The 19,960-nt window shown below is 47.0% G+C and overlaps 1 protein-coding gene across 4 annotated transcripts in view; it reads right to left on the reverse strand.

Moving 5' to 3' along the window:
• The window catches only part of LOC146858391 (uncharacterized), a 548,917-nt gene that overhangs the window by 422,432 nt on the left and 106,525 nt on the right, over nucleotides 1-19,960 (reverse strand). The window lies entirely within an intron of this gene.

A 19,960-nucleotide genomic window follows, 5' to 3' on the forward strand; every position in this document is an offset into this window, starting at 1 on the left:
GCACACCCCACAAACAGGCTCACAAACAGCCTAAAAACTGGTCGGTTCACCGGCAGTTTTAAATAAGAATTTGCAATGCAATAGGTCTCGCATTTACGAGAGTTTGAGCTATTGGCATTGCAAATTTGTTTTTGTTTCCAGGGGCCCCATGCCGCGCTTGCACGTTAATAGAGGCCATGCCCCCTCCTTTAGACGAGCCACGTTTGAAGAAAGGGGCGCGGCCGCCATTAAAGTGAAAGTGCGGTATGGGGCACTTTTACCAAAAAAGCATTTGTTTGAAAAATAAATGCTTTTTTAGTTAAAGAGCCCCAAACAACGCTTTTATTTTAATGGCAGCCGTACCCCTTGCTTTAGATGCGGCTCATCTAAGGAAAGGGGTGTGGCCTCTATTAACATGCAAGCACAACTTGGGGCGCTTGGAAACAACAAAAATAAAAATTCAATAAAGAGTTAAAAAAAAACATGCTGCCGCATTAGCAGACTCTGCATTGACAGTGAAATTCGTTTTCCGCAATTACTTTTCTTACGGACACATTTTGAACATAATTTCAGGATTCAACACAAAAAATGTGGGTGCTTGCATCTAAACATGGTTATTAAAATGCATGTAATGAATATATTACTGCCCAGTATTGCTTGATTTTACTGTAAATTGTCTTTATAACTTTAATGTTTTTAGCTGTGCCTGCTTTTTCTTGAGCCACACTTGAGTTCCGTTTTTTTGTGCTGCATCACAGAAATGAGCTTGTTAGTGCCCCTCCTTGTCAACCGACCTCACCCTCGCCGGTATGGTGTATCGGTAGAACAAGTGAGAAAGCACAAATTAATGAAATAGACTGTAAATACACTACGTCTTGTCGATTTGCAAGAAACTATTATAAAAAAGAGAAGTGGATGGAAAAAGCAGCGGCCGTGATTGTGCGGGCTACTTCGAAAGTGAAAGAGCACATGGCAAGCTACAAGTAGTGCCTACAGGAGCAGAAACCCATTAAATAAAGCTTGCCCACTAAAATAAACATACTGTGTAACAACAGAAGTAAAAGGTCCAGTCCTCATGGGAGGTTAAAAATCAAGACAAGGCGGTTCTGAGGAGAGACTAACAAGCCTATTAACGAATCAGATGCCAGGACAATGACGCAAGCCAATGAAAATATGGGGGGGAGAGTGGGTGGGGCTTCATTTTCATACACTAGTCCAGCATGCCTCGCAGAGCAGCACATGCACTGCCCAGGCTCGACCTAAAAACAGGTGCTTAGACGGGTCCCTATTTGTCTATCAATTTTTACCCTCACCCTGGCGTGTGTTGGACTGCAAAATGTTTTTGGTTGACTTCTCCTTGCATTGTACGATTTAAGTTAGCATTTGCGGCACCATTTTGTATTCAGCTGCCATTTTGTACCATGATCGAAACTACATTTCTGCCTCATTCTGTTTCCCTCAGCAGAAAGCAGTCTCAATATTTTTGTTCTATTTCTCCAAGGTTGAGCATCGCTGCACTAATGAATAGACTGTCTTGTCATTACATACCTTTCCCGTTATATAGGCCTGCTCCCACCCTTGGAGTGGCGGGCATGGGCAGAGTAACCTTGAAACTGAGATAGCATGTACCCAGTCTCAGGATTGCAGCTCATCCTTCTGTGTCTCCTTTGTTCACCAGCTACTAATTGGAAAATTCCAGTCTGGGCGTGTCCTTAGGGTTACTGGAAATGTATATCATGTATTACCATGTTGGCGGGGGTTAGTCCCTCTGCAGCAATCCAAGGATGCTGGTTAGACTGGACTCCGCTCGAGTGTATGACTAATAAATCACTTTGGTTTGTATTCTCTTCTGTCTAACCGACTCTTCATTTGATTGGGAGGCTGAGAGGTGGTCGCAAGTGACCCTGGTGACCCTACTCGGGTCACTTCCTTCAGTTGGTGCCCCAACAGGGACCCCATTGGGTGTGGCCCTTCCTCGCCCACAGGCGGGTGAGGAGGTCAGGCTGCGTTGGGTCAGACGGCAGACCGGGGATCCCTGCATGAGAGAGTGTGGTACTGGCAGCTGCCCCGTCTGTCTGACCGGGCGGTGCCTCGCCCAATGGTCATCCGCGCTGGGGTCCTGAATGGCAAACCCTTGGATCTGACCGTTTGGTCTGAAGAGTCGGCAGAGGAGAATAGATTCCTTTGGCCTGTGTGCACCAGGTGAGTTTTCTTTGGTTCTTTGTGGCTATGGCACCATTTTGGTTTGTGTTTGGTACGGTCTGAGGATCGTTTTTGGACAAGCACTTGAATTTGTTTGGGTTCCTTGTGAACATGGTACCACTTTGATTTGTATTTGATGAGGTCTGAGGACCAATTTTGGTAAGATATTTGCAAATATCTACTCAGCATAAATATTGAACTGGTTTCCTTTTGAAAGATGCCCTGCTTTGGCAAAGTGTTTTGTTTGGGTTGTCTTTGTTGTTGTTCTACTGATGCTCGATTGGAGGAAAGTCAGCCAGCGCCACCAGAAGGCACTCCAAATTTTGACATGAATGTGAAACATGGCCTTGGCCCAAATATGTTTAGTACGTTATGGCACAAATATATGAGGGACAATGCCGAGTTGCAGTGGCCGTTGACAGGCACTTTAGATGAGCAGAAAATTAATTTTCTACTGGATAAATTGTTTGCGAAAAGAAATAGGCAGTCTATGTTTGATTCCCTTAGAACATGGCAAAAGGAAACTAAACAAAGATGAATGAAAGCAGAGAAAGTGGCCCGGAATGGAAAAATGAAGACAGTGACTCAGAAATCTGTAGCGTATGATAGAGAGAAAGGAATAGAGTGTGCTGATTTTGGTTGCAATGTGAAAAGTCTTATGTTGCCTGAGAAGAAAATGATACATTTATGGAGGAATTGTTAGATACTTGACCTCCACCCCCATACGCCCCACAGAAAATATATCCTACTGTTCCACAGCCTCAGTCGTCCACTCCTCCTGTCTCTGCTGTTTCTGTTTTTCCTGTTATTGATTCAGTTGCTTCAGCTACAGTGCCTCTCGCTCTTTCTTTGGCCTCACCTATTGCGCCTGCGACGACTGCAAGTCTCCCTGGTATGCCTATTGCTTCGGTATCTTCCTCTCCAGCCCTCACACCTACAACACAGCCACTAGCCACTTTGATGCCTGTTCCTTCTGTTACTACTCCTTCCCTGTTCCTCCATTCCCCGGCAGCTCTGAGTAGCGGAACGCCCGTGCGTTTACTAGGGGACTGAGACTGGGCGACTGCTAAGGAGCGACTGGGACAGATATTGATACGATCTGATATGGGCGATGTAGAGAAGAAGGGGGTAGCCAATCAGGCAGCTCAGTGAGCTTGTCACCCCATTTACAGTGTGGAGAATGTGTGGAGTGTGATGAAAGATTATGAGCCGTTTGTGCAGCAGCATGCCCTTAAGCACATGTCAGCTACGTTGATTGGACTGTGGGAACAGTGTTTCATTGATGCCGCACCCCAGATTATTTATGATATTAGAGACAATGTGTATGCTGTTGATATGGCATCTAGTAAAGTCTTTGGTAATATCGCAACGCTGGTCTCTTATCGAGGTAGGCCGCTTGAGAAAAGCCAGAAGACAGTGTCCCAATTCCCAATGAGGGAAGTCCACCATATATATCACCCTGAAATACCAGAGCTACGGCATCAGCATAACATTGTTACTAGACCCCGGGTAGAGGCCCGGTTCCAGGAGCAATGGGTTTATACTCCATGGAAAAGGAGTGAGGTTTTGTCCCTTAAGACTCAGCTACCCGACCCTAGGAAAAATCCTACTGCATATTATAAGGAATTGACAGAAGCCGCTTCATCAACCCTTGCAGATATTGAAATGTTCTTTGGTTTACTGGCACCCGTTGATATTTGGAGGCAGGTACACACACAGGACCACGTTGTGATATTGGGTGGTACCTGGGATCAGATTAAGGCGTGGGACCAAGAGAGAAAGCCTGGTGACAAGTCTAAGGCAGAGATACTAGCTTTGCCTGGCTGAATTATTACCTATATGCACTCCCTTATTCCACTGAGAAGCGTAGATTGGGACAAGTTAACGGCATGTCGCCAGAAGAAAGATGAGTGTGTCTGATTTTATTCACTCGATTTGAGGATGTGTTTCTGGATTTTAGCGGACGGGATATTGTCGGTTGAAGGGGGTGTCCGACTGTTCATTAACAGATTTGTTACTAACCTACTCCCTGAGATCGCGACTCAGTTGCAGGCTTCGGAGAGCACTTGGACTACCTACTCCCATTCTGTAATATTGAGTATGGCACAGCATTATGAACACAGGGAAAATGAGGAGAAGGTAGAGAAAAAGCACAAAGAATTGAAGACAAAGGTGTTATTGCAACAGGCTACTCCAGGGAATGGTAGAGGATGTGGTGGTCTGGACCAACAGCTTCCGCGTGCTAGCAGGGACACTACGCCTGTAGGACCGAATCAGTGTGCAAACTGTAAAGAGGAGGGACACTAGCATAGCGAATGTTCCGTGTTGTTACAGAAAGTCGTGGCCCCTAGAGAACGAGGTTCTCGTGGATTGGGTCGTGGAACTAGTGGGCAGGACAGAGCCCAGCATGCTGCCGCCTCATATGATCGTTCGGATAGTAACTACTTTGATGACAACAGGGGTGGCCAGTATTATCACGATGACTATGATCTGGAAGAGATGACAGGAATGTCTCACAGTTAGGAAAGCCTGGGACAGAGTGAGGGACCAGTCCACATACCTGTAGATCAGTGCAGTCCTTACGTTACTGCAGATTTGCATGGCTCAGCTAAGGAATCTTTGGTGGATACAGGTGCTATGAATAGCTCTTTTTCCCGTTCACAGGTCCCTGGGGCAGATCTGTCTGGCCATAATAATGTTTCCTTAGGATTTTCTGGTGTACCGGTTGTAAGCCTCATTTCCAAACCGCTGACATTGACTATAGGTCCTTTTACTGTGGATTCGCTCTTTTTGTTGACCTCTAATTGCGGAGAGAATTTGATGGGCTTAGATTTATTAAAGAAGTTGCATGCAACCATTTAGTGTTCTCCGGAAGGTGTTTACAGGACAGTGGGTCCGAATGTGGGCTGCTCTAAGCAGTGGGCCCAAAGATGCACCCTTCCCTGCTGAATTTAAGGATGTGTCGCCCACGTTGTGGGCAACAGGTGACACGGATGTAGGACTATTGCATATTCCCCCAGTTTCCATTAAAGTTGAAGACATTACCGTTTTGCCTCATATTCCTCAGTACACAATGCCACAAGCAGGGGAGCGAGCCTTGTTGCAAATTATACAAGACTTGATTCAGTCAGGGTTTGTCGAAGAGATGACTGCGAATGTGTGTAATAGCCCCATTCTTCCCATTCTTAAGAGGGCACCTTCAGGCTCCTCTGATGATCATCCAGATGTTTATCGTTTTGTGATTGACTTGCGCGCAGTTAATAAGAAGCAGTTCCTCAGTTCTCAGTGGTCCCTGACATTACTGCCCTTCTGACAATGATTCCTTCCTCTGCTACTTTTCTGTCATTGATTTGAAGAATGCATTCTTTAGTATCCCAATCCATCCCGACAGCAGGCACTTGTTTGGTTTTACCCTAGCTGGCAGAAGCTTTAGATTCTGTCGAGGTCCTCAGGGCTATACTGAGAGCCCTAGAATATATAGCCAAGGCTTGAAAGCCCAATTGGACTCCCTCACGCCTCCCTCAGGTAATGTATTGCTTCAATATGTGGATTATATTCTCATGGCTTCTGACACTGAAAAGGGATGTAAAGACAGTATGGTTAAGTTGTTGCTGCATTTGGCTCACCACAGACATAAAGTGTCCCTTTTCAAATTTCAATATTGTCGACAGAAGGTCACCTATTTAGGTCACCTACTGTCGAAGGAGGGTAGGAGATTGCCCCTTGAGCGCATCAGCTCTGTTGTTAAAATGCCTATCCCTAAAACTCATAAAGATGTGCGCACTTTTATTGGCATTACTTCCTACTGTTGCCAATGGATCCCTAATTATTTGTTACTAACAAAGCCTTTGCTGGCACTAACAGCTAAAGACGTGCATGAACCCCTGCCCTGGACGCCTGAATTTCAGCACTATTTTGAGCAATTAAAAGCTGCGCTTTGTTCTGCACCTGTGCTTGGTACGCCTGACTATATGAAGCTGTTCGTGCTGTACGTACACGAGATGGCTGGTTGCACGCTTTCTGTCTTAACAGAGGGCTTTGGAGGTAAGCAACGGCTGGGTGCTTATTTTTCTGCTCTTCTTGACCCTGTTGCCAGAGCCCTCCCAAGCTGTCTAAGAGCGGTCGAGGCAGTGGCCATCTCTATAAGGCAATCGCTGGGCTCGTACTTGATACTGACCTCACAGTCATGGTATCCCATGCTGTAGATAAACTTTTGAATAAAACCAAGATACAGCACCTCACCAGTGCACATCTGACCAGTTATGAATTGACCCTCGTTGCACCACATGACAAGATTTAAAGATGTGCCACTCTAAACCCAGCCACGTCGCTACCCCTCCCTTCTGAGTGTGAGGAAATTGATATACATGATTGTATTTTTCGGACGGAGGAAGAGACGAAGGGACGGGGAGACCTGACTGATGTTCCCTTATCTGACCCCCAAGGGGAGCTATATGTCGATGGCTCTTGTTTTAAGCTACCAGATGGCACTACAACAGCTGCATATGCAATCACAACACTACACACGGTAGTTGAGACGTCACAGGTTCCATACCAGTCGGCCCAAGCTGCAGAGCTCATTGCCCTTATCCGAGCTTGCGAGTTGAGTGAGGGTCTGGCTGTCAACATTGATACTGACAGCCAGCATGCTTATGGAGTGGCCCATAATTTTGGGTGACTCTGGGCAGACTCTGGTTTTTCACTTACCATGGGATAAAGATACAAAATGGCCCTCTTATACAAGGCTTTTGTCGGCCCTGACACTCACGAAGAAACTAGCGATAATGAAATGTAGCACCCACAAGGCAATACCTGATGATGTGGGTGAGGGAATGCATTTGCAGAACAGACAGCTAAGGAGACAGCCCGAAAGAAGATGAAAAGGATGTTTGTAGCAGGTCCAGCTAGGTGGGAGCCGAGGTTACTATGTTTGAGGATACGTTGGCAAATGTCAAGGAGATTCAGAGTGAGCACGTTTGGCTGAGGAAGGGTGTTGGATGGATAGGTCAGGGAAACAGAGATGGATGTTACCAGATGCATACGTTTACCCTGTTTTCACTATGGCACACGGGCCAGCCCATATCAGTGCAAAAGGTATCTGTAAATTGTAGGATCCTGAATGGCACAATGACATTATCCCAAAGACGGCCGTCCATTTGGTCAAATATTGTATTGTGTGCATGATGCATAATCCTGGTAAAGGTACCCCTACCCCACCTGGTAATTTTGCACCTCCCACTTTCCCTTTTGAGGTCCTCCTAATGGACTACATGGAGATGGATCGAGTCAATAATTTGAAATATGTGTTAGTGGTAGTTTGAACATTCAGTAAATGGGTTGAGGCTTACCCCACCAAAGAAAACAACGCCATAATGACTGCAAAGGTGCTCTTCAAGGAGTACTTTCCTCGCTTCGGCTTGCCCCATTTGATTTGGAGTGACAATGGAAGTCACTTCAATGCGAAAGTTATCCACCTAGTGTGTGAGGGACTGCATATCCGACAGAAATTTCATGCTGCACATCACCTTCAGTCAGCAGGCTTGGTTGAGAAGTACAATGGTACTCTCAAACTGAAATTCGCAAAGATTCAGGCGAGCACGGGGTTGCAGTGGCCAGATGCTTTACAATTAGCCCTTTTGTCTATGAGAGCCACAGCTCACTCTAGGACAGGACTGTCACCCTACGAGGTCATGTTTGGGCGCCCAGCAAATGTTTGGGGTGTCCCATGACCTCGTAGATTTTCAAAAATTGAATATCCTCTGATAGTGGACTATCTGTATGAGTTAACTAAAAGTCTGCGTTCTATTCCCCAACAGATCCAAGATGCACTTCCACAAGTACCTGAGGGGCCAGGGCATGATATTCAGCCCGAAGATTTTGTCCTCGTTCACCATTTTCAGAGTAAAGGAAGTTTGGAGCCGAGGTGGAAGGGGCCGGTCCAGGTGCTCCTTGCCACCCACACTGCCGTGAAGGTCACCGGCCAAAAGAACTGGATTCATACTTAACACTGCCACAGAGTGCCTCTACCCCTACCCTACGACCAATGGGTCGCTGAAGGAATCGGGGAGTTGGAGTGGGAGCAGGTCCTATGGTTTGTCCTTTTTTCGGATGCCCAACTCACCTGGACTCAATCGGAAGCCGAGAATGATGAGGTACTAAATGAGACAGTGCCCCCAGAGATCAAGGCTGTTGAAGAGCCCCCTTCTACTGGCCCCTCTGTCTTTGACCCCCTTTTTACTGACCCTTCTGTTCCTGGAGTAGCTAGGTATAATTTGTGCCCCAACGGAGAAACAGTGCACGAAAGGAGAAGTAGATTAGTAGGGATGGACTGTAAGAAATAGTGTGTACCTTGCCTGTGGTACCAACTGTAGTTTAGTGAGAGGCAAGATTGGTGCATTGTTCGGATTTTGGACCGGATAGATCGAAGGTGCTGCCCTGGAAGGGGTGGGGTACCTTATCCTGAGGGACGTGGGATTTCTTTAAGAGCTGGGATTGCATAGCTCTACCGCCGGTGCTCAATAGCACCAACGTTGATGAACAATAGGAGTCTACCAGTGAGGCTCTGATGGACCCTGGGAACTTGTATACTTCTCTTGCTGGAAATTTGCCCCCTTGTTTTCATATTCACTATGCATCCCTTTGGCAGAATAGCTACTGACAAAGGACAACAAGTAATTCCCCTTGTTCAAGTATGAAACGTTTGGTCTACTAAGAAAAAACTGCTCTGTGCTGTTCTTGTATTGTTGCTGGTGTTGATTTTGGGAGGGGTGTCTTAGGTTTTGGAGTGTGATTGTAATGCCCCATCATGTACTACACACAAGACTGTATCTCAAGCTCGTATAATTAAAAAGGACAATCCCAAGCAATGTATTTCTAGATAAACACAGGAAATTCTTTGGTGAAGGTACAGCTTGCTACCCTACTGAATCGGTTACGAGTTTATGGACTGCTTACCCATTGTCACTGGTTAATTATACATATGTTCACCCACCACAATTTGTACAGGTAAAGGGTGAATTCGGGATGGGATATACCGGTCCTTGTTTGTATTATAGGAAGGCAAGAGGGAAGGGATACCCAGGTTGCAACATTAATGTGTATTGTGACAATTTGTATGTGGATGAACTGAACATTACTTACTGGGCTGGCATTATCAAGACTTGACTGTTACTCGAAAGGCAGGTTACTATCCTGCAGATTGTCCAATAATAAATAGTACTGATGCTTTTCTATACATAAATTGTTCTGGAATAATATTGTTCAAGAATACAATGTCTTTAGTGAGAAAGAATGATCCGAGTACAGTGGGAATGAACACCAGGTATGCTCCTGCAGATGATGAAGGTCCACTTTATGCACACCGAGGATTTTACTTTCTGTCGGATGGTACTTACTCCATTGTTCATAATGGTACTGAGGACGTTCGTTTAGGAATGGTGCTTCCTCGTGGGGTGCCCTGTAAGTATATTAAGCCAAATATAAGATGGGTTAAAAGGACTTTAACAAAGGAATTTTGCAACGGAGTGACAGACCTGGAGGTTAATATTATGGTAATGGTATCACTTTTGGGTATATTCTTTCCTCCATTATTACCTTTGGTGGTACCGCTGTGGCCAGAGGTGAAAGGGCTAGGGAATATTTTGGATGTAAGCTGCAGATACTGTCTAACTCCACAGTACTCCACAGCCTTGCGTGACATCACCACCCAATTAAAAAGTATGCAAATATACTCTGAGCAAACCAGATATGCAGTTGATTTCATCCTAGCTTAGAGCGGTGGTGTGTGCGCAGTAGTAGGAGACCAGTGTGTAGTCGGGATCACAAATATGGAAAAGAATTTTACCCAACACATTTTAGATATTTTGGAGATTGTCAAAGGAATGGAAAGCGGAAATTGGAATTGGTCCCTCTTTGGTGGATGGGGTTGGATTCTAGAAAGGGTGATATACTTTATTGTAATGCTAATTGTCTGTTGTATTCTTGTGCAGTGTCTCCCCTTATGCTGCTCTCAATGTACAACACTTCTCACCCCAAAGCCGCCGAAGACAGTCCATGACACTGCTGCAATTATGTTGCAGAAGGGTATCCACAAAATAATGCATATAGATGAGGGCATATTTGGTTCTAGCTCATCCCTTGCAGCTTCTATTCCTGATACTGAAGATATGGATAGTTCTGAGTATTGATGTCCTTTTTGTTTCGCTGAATATTACATCTTTCCCACTCCCCAACTGAAAATGTGTTAGTAAATGCTAAAAGGAGGGTCTGTTGGACTGGAAAATGTTTTTGGTTGACTTTTCTGTCTCATTCTGTTTGCCTCAGCAGAAAGCAGCCTCAATATTTTTTTTCTATTTCCCCAAGGTTGAGCATCGCTGCACTAATGAATAGACTGTTTTGTCATTACATACCTTTCCCGTTAGATAGGCCTGCTCCAACCCTTAGAGTGGCGGGCATGGGCAGAGTAACCTTGAAAATGAGATAGCATGTACCCTGTCTCAGGATTTCAGCTCATCCCTGTGTCTCCTTTGTTCACCAGCTACTAATTGGAAAATTCCAGTCTGGGCGTGTCCTTAGGGGTACTGGAAATGTATATCATGTATTACCATGTTGGTGGGTGTCACTCCCTCTGCAGCAATCCAAGGAGGCTGGTCAGACTGGGCTCCGATCGAGTGTATGGCTAATAAATCACTTTGGTTTGTATTCTCTGTTTGACTGACTCTTCATTTGTTTGGAAGGCTGAGAGGTGGTCGCGAGTGACACGGGTGACCCTAATTGGGTCACTTCCTTCACGTGAAAAAACATCTTCACTAGCAGGGGCACTACCAGCCCTCACCAGCCTTTGTTGTAACCCTGGTGACACTCCTTTGTTATGCACGCTGCCAGGAAGGAGCTAATCAGAAGATACGATCATCTACTAGAGATCCGAAAGTGCAAGCCCTAGGGTTCCGCAGCGGGGCAGGAGGGGTGAAGGGCAGAGCACAGGATCTAAATTTAACAGGTCTGAAGTAATAACGTTGCTGCACGGGCAGCTGCTGCTAAGTATTACCAGCTTCTAGACATTTTTTCAAGCCCACAGTATAACAAAAAAAGTAAATATATTACAAAGAGTTGTATTTAACATTTCTAATGGAGTGATATGGTGATTTCACAGTATCATAATTTCAGAATTGAAGCATTTTCACTATTATTTACCACAGAGCACAGGGTCATTATTTTTACTCATTCATCTGCAGCTAACAACCATTGATAAAGCCAATAGTCTAGGCTTGCTTAAGTGCATACCAGTTATTCTATTATATCTCTGGATGCAAGAACAGAAAGAGGCAGCAAAATACCAGTCAGAAAGCAGAGATTTTTTATCTTACATGTTTAAGCTACGCCCATTATTACAGAGGTTACTCCCTTTGAGAGACCCCCTCTTAGTTTTTTGAACCCACTTAAATCCCGGATTGCCCTATAGGCCAGTCCGACCCTGAGAGAATACACGAAAAGATGGTTCTTCCAATGGAAGCATTAACTGGATCTGTCCTATAGGTCGCAGTTGGTTTATTGCTCTCTATTTTCTTAATTACCAGTTCATATGAAATTGCCTGAGTGGATCCAAATAAATCTGTCCTGATGGGCAATTTTAAAATATGTATTCGCCTTTGAGAAAACTATCTATTCTCTGTCTTTCCATTCGTGAACTACGCCGCACGCCGAAAATACACAGATTACAATTGCTCATATCGTGACTGTTGCATTTGTGCCTGGTTTAACACTGGCGCTGTTTTAACAGTAAAAATGAATTTATTTGCACCTTCCTTCTGTGAACAAACTCTGCTGCATATTCTCAAGAACGTGTAAGAACTACCGCAAGAGTAGCTTATCGCAACTCACCACATTGCAGTCTATCGCGGGAAAATAAGACCGTGTCAACGTGGTATTCCCAAGCCGGCAGCAACATGCGATAGTCCCACGACAACGCGTCAAACCAACGTGTAAAAACAAACGTGACGCCGCAAAAATGCGAAACACCAATGCCAAAAAAGCGGCGATGGCGCCAATGGCGATGCAAAAATCAGCTAAAACCAGCCACAAGCCTGCAAATCCCACGCGACATGCGGGAAAATGCACTACAGAAGGTGAAAAAAAAGCACATACAAAAGCCAAACAACAGCGAAGCACAATGGAGTCAGCCGGAGAAAGTGCAGAGGACAACCAGAACCCCACAAGCCCCCCGGACGACCAGCCTGGGACTTCGGGGTCAGGGAAGGGCAAGGAGAAGAAGAGTAGGAAGAAAAGGTTCAGTCTGCAGGAAAACAGGATCCTGATAACTGAGGTGATAGAACACCATCAACTACTGTTTGTCTCCTCCACTGTGTCACTGTGAACAAAAAATTGAATATGGAAGACCACCGTGGAGAAGGTGAATGCAGTTGGAGTGCTGAAGAGGACAATGGACGAGGTCAAGAGGCACTGGAATGATGTCAAGCGAAAAAGCAAGCAGCAGCTCACAAACAACCGGAAGGCAGCAATGCAGACTGGAGGTGGCAGTCCGGCGCCACAGGAGGAGCTGGACATGATGGAGGAAATGGTGCCCACAGTCATCAGTGGGGAGACGGTGGCAGGAGTTGGGGGCCCGGACACTGCTCAACATGACGGGACACAACAGCAACAGGGTGAGTAATGACCAGGGACTGGGGGTACGGGGGTGATGGGCCAAATGGCACACATGCACAATTAAGCATAGCACATCTGTGGACAAACCATGCCCCAGACCCCCAACTCCCACCAAGATACCAATGCACCCACAAATGCCACATACCAGCACTGTATAAGCACAGAGGGCAGAGGCACATCGCATGTAAGGGATCAGTGGCAGCCAACTCAGAGCTGCTGGGGTGACTCCCCCAAAATGTACACGCATCACATGCAGAGCAGAACAACATTGACAACGATGTGGCACAATCCGCAACACGTCTACAACAGAACAGGGAACACAACTGGTCCCGCTTGTGTGCAGTAAGTGGCCAATCACATATGGCACCACAGGGAAATGTGAGTTGACAATGTACAAGTACAAACACACATCCGTGAAGTGGTCAAAATCTCCACTGTCCCATATCACATAGGCAGCTCCCCACAAACAGTCACAATGTACACTATCATTCAGTCTGCATGTAAACATGTTCAATGCGTTAACATACATGTGAACACAATGTTAAACTGCATATCCCCTTCACATTGCAGAGGGAAATACAACACCTCCTGCAGAGCAGTCCAAACCTCTCTTCTCTGATGATGAAGAGGACAAACTAGACGCCATATGTGAGTGTCTAAGTCACATCAGGGACCACTCACAGTCCCTAACGGACACTGACAGTCCGCTCCTTGCCCTCCAACGAACCATGGCTGAAATTGCCAGGGTCCAGACTCAGAGGCAAGAATGACTGTCCAGTCATAGTGGCTCCAGCGAGCTCGCCCGGGAGTGGGGACTCGTGCGGGGGGTCATGGAGGACAGGAAGCGTAACCGTGCGGAAACAGCGGCTGACACGGCTGCACACCAGCGAGAGTTAGCTGGGTCCCTCAATGCCATAAAGACCATCCTCATGGCATTGCCGCCACAAGGCCTGGTGCCAATGCATGCTGCTGCTGCTACCACTCCATCCACATCTCCGGCCACTGATGTGTCAGCGCCACGAGGTGTGGCAGACATTCCACCTCCGGCCCCTGCGGTGTCACTGCCACACAGTGTTGGAGACAGAACACCACCACCCACACGTGAGGCACCTGAAACAGCAGAGGACGAAGATGCGGATGAATCTGGCCTCGTGGTCATAAGGAAGCGTTAGCATCCATGTCCGCCATATGGCCTGTTAATGCTTGGTTCTACCCTCAGCATCATCCCCTTCCAGTGTCCCCCCATGCATTTTGCGACACTCACCTTGGACCTCGACATGGACTGCCATATTCTGTCTGGTCACCCATGACACAGATATCAGACTGCGGACTGAACTCCTCCACTACTAAGGAACATGTCATTCACAGAAGGACTCTGATGGCCCGCCATGGGCCAACACTGCAAGGTGGGCTTTGCATGGCCCTGTACTGCTCCGCATACAAAACTCCATTGAATGTGCAGTAAACATTCATTTTCACGACGATGTGTCATGTCTATGATCTTGCAAGTGTGGAGGCATGAATGCATGAAGGGTCATTGATTGCACCTTACATCCATGTTGCTTAGGTTGCTTAGGTTGTGGGACTTGGGTCACAGGTTGACACATTGCCCATTGCGTGCCGGGTGGCGCCGACACTAGAACGGGGAAACACGCATTCATTACTTCCTTGTCCAGGCCAGAACGGAAGCACGCACACAGCCCGGGGTCATTGTTCACACACTTACGCTGGACTGGCATACGCCAGGCCAGTCCACTCCGCTCATGCTCACAGGGGGGGGGGGGGGGACAATGCTACATGTCCCAGGTTTTCCCTGTAGGGATCTGCTGCTCACAGGTCTAGTTGTCCGCATGCCATGGCCACTCCCTCATGGCTGGTTCACACCCACACCACACCCATTCGGCACCGGCGTCACAGGACATATGACCGTGCCAATAAAAAGGGCCTGGCGCACGTGCTGGACCCCATTTCCACTCTCCAAATGGGTGTATCCGTTTGGGTATCCTTCATGCATGAGGGCCTAGGGCCCAGGCACTGCACATTGCCTGGTGCCGGGGATGACATGATGGCATCCGCACCATGGGACTCAATCATAAAGGGTCCACGGCTAGCGGTGCACAAACATGGTGGCACCGGATGCACTGTGGCAGGCACAGGCACACCGCCACGGGACAGTGTATTTTGGTGTCACTGAGATAGGGGCACCTTCAGTGCTGAGCGGGTATGCAGCCTGCGATCATGCGCCGTCCGGGCGTTCCGGAATGGTGGCATTGGTGTGAGCCCTGCTGGCTGCAGTGTAGGCCTGAGCCAGCGGCAGTGCATGCTTCCCACCACGTGGCGTCGCCTCACAGTTCACAGAGTTAGTGGCACCTATTGGGCACCTATTGGGCTAAGCGGGTGTGCAGCCTGCGATGATGCGCTTAGTGTACTCTGTTATGTTATGTTAAGCAAGGATTTATAGAGCGCACATCTACTCAACAGAGTGTCACGGCGCTAGGAAAGAAGAGACGAGAGACTTAAAACTCAAAGACCGAGTGGGCTAGTTCATTAAGGTAATTGTTGAAACATCCAGGTTTTTAACTGTTTTCTAAAGGCCAACAGGGTCGTGGCCTGCCTGAGTGGTAATGGCAAGATGTTCCACGCATGAGCAACTTGCACTTGAAATGAACGTTCTCCGCAGCGAGCTCTACAAAAGGTAGGCGTCATGATTAAGTGTTGATGTGCTGATCTAAGCAATCTGCGTGGCGTATAATAGAGGATTCTTTTCCGAATGTAATGGGCCCCCAGCCCATGAAGCACTTTAAAAGCAAGAACTAGGGCTTTGAACATAATTCTGGACCGAACAGGCAACCAGTGTAGTTTCTTCAGATGGTGAGAAATCTGTTCTCTGGTCCCTAGCTTGAGGACTGCTCTGGCAGCAGAATTCTGAACAATCTGAAGCCTGTTCAGTAAGAACTCCAGCAGGCCCAGATAAAGGATATTGACATAATCCAATCTGGAGGAGACAAGAGCCTGAACCACCTTCTTTCTGTGCAGCATCGGTAACAGGTAGAGAAATTTCCTAAGCCCAAGTCTAAAACACGTGCCAGCCACTGTCTGAACTTGAGTTTTCATGGATAGCATATCATCCATCTTTACTCCCAAGTTTTTGACAGTGTTAACTGCCATCTGGGGGGGCGACATTTCATCTGGCCACCATTGCTTCCAGACATCCAGAGGGGGGGGTACCAAAGAAGATAATTTCCGACTTCTCTGGGTTGCATTTAAGTTGGTTAAGTTGGAACCAAGTGAACACTTCTGTCAAACAATTTCTGATCTTCTGTTAATATCCTCCCCCTTCCTGTACGTGAACAACAACTGCGTATCATCAGTGTAGGATATAATCTTCGCCTCACCAGCTTCCGCCAAATTAGCCAGGGGGACATGCATAGATTAAATAGTACTGGGCTCAAAATGGAGCCTTGGGGGACCCCCACCTTCAAAGGAGGAATACTGGCTGCGAAGGGAGGGTACCAGACCTCTTACTTTCTATCCTTCAAAAAGGAAGCGAACTATTTCAACACTGTGGCACCTAAGCCACACTCCTGCAATCTCTGCACGGTGTTGAAAGCTGCAGAGAGCTCCAAGAGAATCAGTACAGCTTTACCTCCCTTGTCGAGGGTCTCTTTGATGGTTTCAGAGACCTCAAGTAGGGCCGTCTCTGTACTAAAATTAGATCGAAAACCTGACTGGCTTGAGTGGAGGAGGTTATTTACTTAAGCAAAGTTGGAAATCACAGAGTGTACATATTTTTCTATCGTTTTTGCAAAAAGTGGGAGAAGAGAAATAGGTCTATAGTTGGAAAGTATTGTTTGGTCGCCAGAAGGTTTTTTTAACAAAGGGATCACTTTCGCACTTTTCCAATTCTCAGGAAACTGGCCATCACATAGAAACTGTGTGTACTCTGCCATTGCGAAATCAAGACCCAGAATCATGTGTGTGACCTGGTGGCCCGTGGTGCGTGCCTGCATGATGTGGAGGGTGCCATGGTCGCGGGCCACGGGCTTGGAGATCCAACCAGCACGTGGTGGGCCCTCTTGGAGACACGCGGGTGGCGGAAGGTGAGCAGTGAGGCCTGGTCGCGCAGGGGCAGGCAGTCTCTGCTGGGCAACGGGAAGGGCTGGGGTGCAGCAGGCTGTGTGCCCAGGGGCAGGCAAGCAGTGATGGCGTGTGCCACTGTATGGACTCTGCCATTCATGTCTCTGGCAACTGTTTCAGATGAGTGACCTGGGGGACTGCAGTGTGTGCCGGCTTGTGGTTGGAGACACACCGGTGTCTGCAGGTGAGCAGTGGGACCTGGGTCCGCAGTGTCGGCACTCTCTCTTTCTATCTCCCACTCTCTTTCTCTCTCTCTCCCTCTCTCTTTCTCTCTCCCTCTCTCTTTCTCTCTCCCTCTCTCTGTCGCTCAACTTCTCTGTCCTTTGATGGACGCATGACACACCTTCTTCTCTGTATTTCTGTCTTGCAGGCTGTGACTTACGGAATGCCCAGAGAAGACACGCAGTGCCTCTTCATGATTGTATATATTTGTTTCATCTGTTATAAAGGTTTTGCTTGAGTTATATGATGTGGATGTGTGTTTCAAATTTTTGTGGCCACACCTGTCTGTTAGGTGTTGTGGTTGTGCGACTTCAGGTGATTTGTTTGGGCCATGGTTTCGTGGGGTTGATGTGCATTCTCTTTGTCAGGAGGGAGTGGGGATGGTGGGGTCCTGGGTGGGGCTATGTGTTATTGCCCTCTTGGTGCTCTGGGCTGCATGTTCAGTTGCTCGGGGGCATCTGTTGTTCTTCATGCTTGGCTATGGGCTGTGCTCCCTTGGCTGCAGCCGGCTGTCGTCTGACTTTGCGCCAGGTCAGAGCAGGTGTTAATTTCATGCTGCTAACGCGCCTTATCGCCTGTTTGGTGTTCTTATCGCAGATCAGGCAGGTCGTTGAGAATGTTGTGGAGTGGTATTGTTGCGGCTTTTTGCTCAGAAACGCCTACACTGCATCTCATTAGCGATATTTGCCGGGGTCATCCGTGGCGATGTTTTTTGAGGATGCTATCACGGAAAAACTGGTGGTATCGGCAGTTTGCACCGGCCACTTCATTGGCCGTCGGTCACCAAAGGGGCGCCCAATTGAAAGAGCCATGTAGAGTGCCTAAAGCAGTAAGTGCCAAGGGAGCTCCATCTCGGCAACAAAACAAGACCTCGCTCCAACCCCAGCGGATGCTCCATGGACTGCTACTGTTCTACATTCCGGGCCTCCCATCAATGCAACAATTTAACAGTTGGCTTTTGGGCCCTTTTCAATCATTTGCAGTTTTATAAACTATTGCAAACCGGTCTCTTGCATGAGAATGCGTCATGGTAAGTGCAGCCCATGGGATGAGGGTGGGTCAAAGCCCAGGGTGATGCAGTTGCAAGGTATTAAGAATAGCTAAATCTTAGTGTCATGAGCGTGAGCTAAGACTCCTGTAATGTTCTGAACGGGTCTGCCCAAGAGAAGAGACGCACATAAAAAAAAATGATGGATGCTAAGGTTGATACTTGTCACATTGCGTGATTTTTGTTTTAAGAGAAATTCTGTTCTATGAGTATCATTCGAGGAGGTTAATTACGATGATGCAGATTTATACAAGCATTGGCAAACCTAATAGGTCTCGCCTATGCTAAAGCTATTGGCTTTGCCAATGTGTTTTAGCCATATTGTACACCAGCGTGGCTTCTGTTCAGCATCGCTAAAAGTTAGTGGCATAGAGGGGAGTGGCATGGAGTGTAGCGTAGTAGAGTGCTATGGGGTGGAGTGTCATAAGAGTAGAGTAGAGTGGAGTAGAGTGGCATTTGGAGTGGAGTGTTGTAGAGTGGCGTTGGGTAGAGTGGAGTGGAGTAAAGTAGAGTAGAGTTGTGCAGAGTGGGGTAGAGCGGAGTGGCATAGAGTGGAGTGGAGTAGAGTGTCGTACAGTAGAATGAAGTACAATGGAGTAGAGCGGAGTGACGTAGAGTGGAATGGAGTGGAGTAGAGTGTTGTGGTGCAGTGTGGCGTGGAGTGGCATAGAGCATCGCAGAGTGGAGTAGAATGGCGTAGAGTGGAGTAGAGTGGCAGAGAGTGTTGTAGACTGGAGTGGAGTAGGAAAGACTGTAATAGAGTGGAGTGGTATAGAGTTTCATAGAGTAGAGAGGCGTATAGGGGCGGAGTGGCGTAGAGAAGACCGGAGTTGTGCATGGTGTTGTAGAGTAGAGTACAGTGTTGTAGAGTGGAGTATCGTAGAGTGTAATAGCATAGAGTACCGCCCTTTTTAAAAGTGGCAAATATGTCTTTTATCAGGACGCTTTTAATTATGTATGTGCCCTGGAAAAAAATGATATCTGCTTGTCGGTTATAACGTTTATTACAATGGCCATAGGAAGAAGGAAAAAATTAGCATACCTCGAGGCCCTAACATACGAGTAACTAGAGCAACCCGCTACTTCCTAATTTTTGACTTAATAATGTGACTTCAATATCTTACTGACCGGAAACCGGGAAGGGTCTGAATCCACGCAATTAGTGATGTTCTTTAGACCCCTATTGAGGTCTTCTGCCAGTCAATAACAGTCAAATGTATGCTGCTAAATTATAATTGTTAGGGGGAACTACTACGGGGAATGTATCTTAGTGTGTGAATATGCTTATGGACTGTTTTTAATCTACTTTGTTATTACAATGTATTATAGTATACTTTTATGGTTTTATGTCTATAAATCGTATAAAGTTTTTGAATTGATATAGTAGAGTGGCATAGAGTGGAAGAAAGTGGGATGTAGTGGCGTAGAGTGGAGTGTAGTGGCGTGGAATAGAGTGTTGTTGAGTGGAGTGACGCAAAGTGGAGATGAGTGTTGTAGAGTGGAGTTGTGTAGAGTGGAGTGAAGTGGCATAGAATAGAGTGGAGTGGAATAGAATAGAGTGGAGTGGAGTGTCACGGAGTGGTGTAGAGTAAAATGGCATAGAGTGGAGTGGTTATCGTACAGTGGAGAAGAGCAGAGATTCGTAGAGTGGAGTAGAGTGTTGTAGAGTGGAGTGGCATAGAGTGGAATAGCATAGAGTGGAGTGGAGTA

The sequence above is a fragment of the Triturus cristatus genome, chromosome 3_2 (assembly GCF_964204655.1).
Source record: "Triturus cristatus chromosome 3_2, aTriCri1.1, whole genome shotgun sequence".
Classification (NCBI taxonomy): Eukaryota; Metazoa; Chordata; class Amphibia; order Caudata; family Salamandridae; genus Triturus; species Triturus cristatus.